The sequence below is a fragment of the Nannospalax galili genome, unplaced genomic scaffold, assembly GCF_000622305.1.
Source record: "Nannospalax galili isolate Female #2095 unplaced genomic scaffold, S.galili_v1.0 scaffold158, whole genome shotgun sequence".
NCBI lineage: Eukaryota > Metazoa > Chordata > Mammalia > Rodentia > Spalacidae > Nannospalax > Nannospalax galili.
In genome coordinates this window covers 875,372-883,178 of record NW_008345290.1, presented here as the reverse complement: position 1 = coordinate 883,178, position 7,807 = coordinate 875,372, and positions in this window count along the sequence as shown.

Genomic DNA, 7,807 nt, shown 5'->3' with positions numbered 1-7,807 from the left:
TGTTTAAGATATTTTCAACTTCTGATAGATAGGCTTATCTGAATGAAAATTCACAGCAAGTCAAGGAGTATCTGTAGATGCAATTCCACTACCATTCACTTAAAATACGTGAATGCTTTAAAAATATTTTATTTATTACTTTTATTTTATGTGTATGAGTGTATTGCCTGCATGTGTGTAAGTGCACCCAAGTACAGTGCCCACAAAAAAAAGAAAAGGAACTGGAGTTATAGATGGTTGTAACTCCCTGGAACTGGAGTTACAGATGGTTGCTGGCTGCCACATAGGTGCTGGGAATTGAACCCATGTCCTCTGCAAAAGCAGCCAGTGCTCTTAACCACAGAGCCATCTCTCCAGCCCCAAATGATTTCTTTCTTTCTTTCTTTTTTTTTGGTTTTTTTGAGACAGGGTCTCCCCGTAGCCCCAGCTGACCTGGAACTCACTATGTAGACCAGGCTGGCCTTGAACTCGCAGAGATCCACCTGCTTCTGCCTCCTGAGTGCTGGGACTACAGGTGTGCGCCACCACGCCTGGCTCCAAATGATTTCTTTAGTAAGAAATTTTACATGGTTCCTTATTCTCTTTGAATATTTCATACTCTTCACTGCAGAATTATGAACTTTATAGACATGAGTCACGTGTAACCCTGACATTTGTTCTGATTACCCAGCAGCTCTTATTAGTCCACAGCAATCAGTATTGCTTCAAACACTAATTGTAAATATTTACAAAAATCATTTAGATTACCATTCGTTAACAGTGCTCTTCATTTCCATTCAGACATCTATCCTTCCCCCTTCCTCTAGCACTGGGCATTGTGGGAGTAGTTGTGGGCATTTTTTAGGGAACCAGACATGAAGAAGCTGAGAGGGAACAAATGCAGTATTTAATGGGTTATGTATTTTGAGGCTGGCATTCACTTCCTTGTGCTGTTAAGTAACTGCTAGCCACCTTCTAGGAGGAGAGATGCCGACATCACTTAAGTGAACTCACCTGGAATCTTAACAAGTAGGTGCAGGGCTAGAGGCTGAACGATGGCACGGATGGATGCAGTGACTGGCACCACAAAGGTGGAGGTGGTGGAGAAGAAACAAAAGCTGATAATAACAGAGACAGAAGCTAGTCTATGGAAAATTGTCAGCCAAGTATTTGGTTGTTATAAGCATTGGTCAAAAGACTGTAACTGCTGTTCAGAATGTTCAATGGTAAATGTGTCATATAGTCTCCCTGTTGGATAAACAAAATAGGGTTACTTTGCTAGTCATAAATCCAAGCAGCACTATGAGTAGCATTTTGTGTGAGAGTGTGTGCATGTTCATATGTGTGTTTGTATGGAGTGCTCCTCTCTTCATTCCCACAGCACTGGGATTACTGGAGTATGCCAGCTAGGCCTGGCCTTTTACATGGGTTCTGAAGATCAAACTCAGGTCCTCATGTTTTAAGGCCAGCACTTTACCGGCTGGACCATTTCTCCAGCTCCTGTAGGAAGCATTCACATCTGAGAGTATAGTTGATGTTTTACATATCTAAATGATCAATAATTTTAAAAGCTGATTGAGAACATTAGTTAGGAATACCGAATGATATTCCTGTTCTTTCTGTAAAAATAGTGTATTGAAAGTCTGTGTGACTTTTCTCCTGCACGCAGGAGAAAAATGTAAAACATGAGTGGCAATGTAGTGGGTACTTAATTCAAATACCACATTCTTAGATTTAGGAATATTTGTGTTACCCTTTGGCCTCATAACATTTGTAATGTTTTGTGATTTCTTTTTTTTTTCTAAGCTTTTTTTGTTTTTTGTTTTTTTCTGGTATTTTTGAGACAGGGTCTCCCTGTAGCTCCAGCTGGCCTGGGACTCACTATGTAGACCAGGCTGGCCTCAAACTCACAGTGATCCGCTTGCCTCTGCCTCCCAAGCGCTGGAATTAAAGGTGTGCACTACCACACCAGACTCTATTTTATTCTAAATAAATATCCACATCCATACTGGATTTTATACTCTTTTTCTTTTTCTTCAAGAAAGGATATGCCTTTCTTCATGTCTTCTCTTTCTTGATTGTTGAAGCTGCAGGCCCCAGGAAACTAACCTGTACTTTGCTACATTGAACTGAAGGGATCGTGCCCCGTGGTGTTAAGAGTCAAGCAGTTCACAGACTGGGGAAGAGGCTCCTGCCCCATTCTGTAGCACACCACCCCGAACATTCCAAATGACACTAAAACAGTCTGTCCTAATACTATGATTTACTCTTAAGGAAATTGTATTAAGTCAAGCAAAAAACACCACATAGCTTTGATTAGGGGTGTTTCTAGATATCAGGGTTTCTTTCTTTTTCCTCAGTTTTGATTTTGAAAAGTTTCCAATATATGAGAAAGTTGCAAGTGTAGTTTATAACTATGGACTGTCCATTTATTTTTCACCTAGATTTACCAACTATTGACAATTTAAAAATACATTTGCAGGCTGGAGAGATGGCTCAGCAGCTAAGAGCACTGACTGTTCTTGCAGAGGACCCAGGTTCGATTCCCAGCATGCACATGGCAGCTACAAACTGTCCTTAACTCCAGTTCCAGGGGAATCCAATGCCCTCTTCTGACCTCTGCGGCATTGCATGACACAGGTGCACTCACATACAGGCAATACACTCGTACACATAAAAATAATAAATAAAAAATGCTAAGATACATATGAGGGAATGGTTTGCCTATATGTGTATTTTCTTGGTAAATATTTTGTATTTGTCCTCTTATGACGTCCATGGCATTGCATGACACGGGTGCACTCACATACATACAGGCAATACACTCGTACACATAAAAATAATAAATAAAATATTAAAAAAAAATACATTTGCTTTCTCTCTCTTTCAATTCACAATATAATAATATTATATTAGTAGTGATACTAATAAAGTATTATAATTGCTGAACCATTTAAGAGTAAGTTACAGGCATCATGATTCTTCATCCCCACATATTTAAGGATGTTTCTTTGGGAGCAAAGTCTTTCCCTGATGTAACCAAATTCCTCTTCAAGCAAGTGCTTGCTGTCCAGCTACTGAGGGAACCCAGCACCCACTGTGAACTCATTTAGGTGATCCAACGTCAGTTTCAGGGGTGGCCTCTTCCATCTGCTGCTCCATCATGCCCAAGCAGCCTCCTTCAGGATCTAGAGCAGGTGGTGAAAGGGGGACATTATTTCGTCTGATTGTGTTGACAGGGAGCTTCCTGCACCCACTCTATGGACACCAGTATATTTCCTGAATTTCAGTCTCAATTCACTTTTATAAATTTTCAGATCAATATTTTCTTAAAAGTTTTTGAATTTTAGGATGATAGTATTCAGGAGATGGGTGGACCCAATTCAATAGAAAAGTAACTGTAGGTATCCAGATGCAAAAAAAATGAACCTAAACACAGACCTTTACTCATCTCACAGAAATTCACTCAGAATGGATCAAACACTTCAATGCAAAATACAAAACATAAAACCACAAAAGTAGATGAACTTGGGCATGGCAGTGATATCAACTACATCACTAAAGCACGGTCTATGAAAGCAATAACTGATAAACTGGACTTCATTTTAAAATTAAAAACTTCTCTATCCAAGACACTGTGGAGGGAATGAGAAGACAGGTTGTGGATTGGGAAGATAACTGTAAGGCATGTTTGCTAAAGACTGCTGTGTAGAATGAAAAACACAATTCTGGCCTGAGATGGCTCAGCCAGCAACAGAGCCTGCCACAAAGCCTGTGCTGACTCCCTGGTGGAAGGAGAGAACCAACTCCTACAAATTATTCTCTTTCCTCCACAGGAGCACTATGGCACATGAGTGCCCCCACACATACACATAACTATTGTGATGGCTAATCCTGGGTGTCAACTTGATTGGATCTGGGATTAATGGAAATGAAAGAGATCTTCTTGATTGGATTATCTGAAACTGGAAGACACACCCTAAATGTGGGTGTTACCTTCTGATGGCAGCCTGTATAAAAGGCAAAGGCAGAGGAGAACGCCAGGCTTTTTGCTGCTTGCCTTCTCTCTCGCTGGTGAGTTCGTCTTGCTGCTGTAGACTGAAGACTAGCTGATCTTTTGGAATTTATCAGATCTTCAGCACCAGATTGGGACTACTGAGACATCCAGCCTAGTGGACTGAGACTGTGGATTCTCAGCCTCTCCAGTGTGGTGCAGCCATTGTTGGACTACTTGGACTCTGTCCTGTGAGCTAAGCTGATAAATCCCTATACATGTATATTCATTCTACCGGTTCTGTTTCTTTGGAGAACGTTGACTAATACACACACACAGACTGTGAAATTGCCCAAGCCTAAGTGGCACATCTAGCACACACACACCCCTCTTAAACAAACACCTCTTAAACTCAACAAATTGAGTGTAGTGGCACATGCCTTTGAGTCCCACAATCAGGGGGCAGGTGGACCTCTGAGATCAAGGCCAGCCTGATCTATATAGCAAATTCCAGGCCAGGTAGGGCTACAGGAAAACACTGTCTCCGAAACAACCCCCCCCCCAAAACAACCCAACTAACCAAACAAACAAACAAAACAAACAAACTCAACAACAGGGAATGGGGAAATGGTTCTTTAGGTGAAGTGGTTTTTTATGCAAATGTGAAGGGTGGTGACTTGCCTATAATCTCAGTGCATGGGAAGTGGAGGCAGGGAATCCTCAGAACCAGCTGGCTAGTCAGACTAGCTGAAATGGCAAAGTCCAAGGTCAACAAGAGAGCCTGCCTCTTGTCGAACTGAGGAAACATCCAACATTAACCTTGGACTTCCACCCCACCACATGAATACACACAACCACACACATGTACTCTGCCCATGTGAACATGCACACACACACAACACACACACATACATACACAAAAACCAACCAAATGAATAAAACTTCAATAATAAAACAATGAATAGCTGGGTTAAAAAAACGGGAGGTGTAACTCGGTGCTAGGCTACTTGCCTAGTATGGGTGAGGCCCTGCATTTAATACTGCAAAAAACAACCCCGCCCCAAGCAAGCCAAACAAACCCCCAAACCACCCAAACATCAACCACCCAAAGCAGGCCAAAGACCTGAACAGATGCTTCACTGATGGAGATACACAGATGACAAACAAATGTGTTTATATCACATGCCAGTCAGGATTTATAATTAAAATGAAATTGAAACAGTTATTAGAATGATCAAAATGAGCACACCGATAGCACCAGATGCTGGTGATGATGGAGCAGCAGCACTGCTGGTGGGGACACAAAACACCACAGCCACCTTGGAATATGGTCGTTCAGCTTCTTACCAAACCAAACATACCCTACCACATGATCCAATAATCACACTGGTTAATATTTACCTATTAATGCTTATGGCAGCTTCATTCATTTAGAAACCAAGGTGTCTTTATTTAACACTAAAATATAAATCAAGTCACAAGTAAATGTGGTGGAAAGGAACCTCTTTTCTGCTTTTCTTTCCTTTCCCTCCCTCCTTCTCTCTCCCCTCCCTGCCTCTCTTCTCCTTCTCTTCTTCTCTTCCCTCTTCCTTCCTTCCTTCTCTTCCCCACCTCCCTTCCTCTCTCTCTTCCTTTCTTTTCTTTCCTTTCTTTCTTTCTTTCTTTCTTTCTTTCTTTCTTTCTTTCTTTCTTTCTTTCTTTCTTTCTTTCTTTCTTTCTTTCTTTCTTCCTTAAGGCTGGACCTTGTGAAACTCCCCAAACAGCATCACAAACTGGGGACAAAGTGTTTAAATACTTGGAGCCTATGGGGGACATTCATTCAAACCACCACAAATGGAAGCAATTTTTGCTTCCTGACCATTCTTTATGGCAGAAGCAGCCTGGAGATCTGTACTTGTGCAAAATTCCTATTTATTCATAACAACATTCTATCTTGTTCTGCCAGTATGAACTCAATGAACACTTCCTTAGTGACTAAGGAACCATTTATGGAAATCATAGTAGGGTGGGACAAATGTATGAATGCTTTAGCCTGTATAATTTTATGCCACAAAATGCTTTCCATAAAAAACTTCTCTGTGAGCTGGGCATGATGGCTTAGGTCATTAATCCCAGCTACTCAAGATGCTGAAGCAGGAAGATGGCAAATTCAAGTCCTGCCTGGACTGTGGAGCAAGTTAAAAGTCAGAATGGGCAACTTAGTGAGACCTTATCTCAAAATAAAAAACAACCTCAGTTTGGTCCCTGGAACCCACCTAGGAACACAAACACACATACAAATAAATTAATAAATGTTGTAAAAAATATAGAAACAAGTCCATTTAAAAAAATGGGGCTGGAGAGATGGTAGAGCATTGGCTGCTCTTGTAGAGTTCCCAGGTTTAGTTTCCATCGCCCATGTGGATGCTAACAACTGTCCATAACTCCAGTTCCAGGGGATCCAATGCCCTACTTTGACCTCCAAGAGTATTGCACAATATGGATATACTTATACACATGCAGGCAACACACTCATACCTACAAAAACACAAACAAACAAATAAATAAATAAATAGGGTCCCATGGACCCTCAAACAATACTGGTCATTGTCCCTGCTCTTGGTTACCCACCAGAACTTGATGATAAGACACTGTTGCTGAGACACTACATATATGAACTGTAGAACAAACAAGGGAAATCAAGCTGGTGCTGACTTCAGAGCCTCATCTCTACTGGCTAGTGTTAATAGTGCTAGAAAGTGCTATGCATGCTACCAGAAGGAAAAAATAGTCATCAACCCTACCCAGCTATGAATCTTGTGAAATACAACAACTGGTCTGACAAGCTATGCCCACTGGTGCAATAGTGGCATGAATATTATGTGAGTAACCAAGCACTCTCTAACTCAACTTAAGGTCTGCTTCATGGGATGGAGCCTATACCTGACACTGATACCAGGCTTAGGAACCTGAGGCTAGACAGGTCACAGGGCATAGTGGAGAGCCCAATATGAGTTTTCTACTAAAGAGTTATTGTATTAAACTGATTCCTAATGACTTATTGTTATACCCATAGATTAATGCCTCTCTCAACTGTTTGCAAAGAATTTTCCTTATGTAGCAGATGGTAATTAACTCAGAAACCCACAAATGGCCACTGTGCAAAGAACAAGAGGCTGTAGAGTGCTTACCCTTGAGTAGGACACCTGTATCAAATTTCCGCCTCTCAAGGCTCAGGGATCATTGCAGAAGAGGTGGCAGAAAGATTGTAAGAGCCAGAGGTTGTAGATGACCACAAGGAAGCAAGAGTTTTCCAGCAGTTGTTACTCATATGAGCTCACAGGAATGGTAACAGCATGCACAAGTTCCATGCAAGCTCAAACCAGACAAAAATCCCAGCAAAGACATGGGGAAAAGGGTAAGAAACCCCAACCCACCCTAAGGAAATTTTGGCAAGCAATGGCTGCTGGGATGGGGAGACAGTGTCCTCCAAGAATGGGACTCTTAAGTAGGTTAACCAGGCTCCAGTGGATAGACCCCATACATGACATTTGGGGACACAAATTAGACTCTATAGACTCTATAGGCCTTAATATATATATATATATATGTGTGTTGGGCAATAAGAGGAGGTACAGACAGGGGAGGGAATCTAAATACCATCAAATTATATTGAATTAAAATTGCAAAGATTCAATTTTAAAAAACAGATGGCTGTAAGTACGTGGACTAACACCAGGGCCCTCACTTCTATTCCATTGATCGGTCTATTTCTAATTCTGAATTTTTTTTAACTAAAAAGAATGAAATTTGGACAGTGAAATGAAGACAGAAACACTTGGAGGATCTACCATC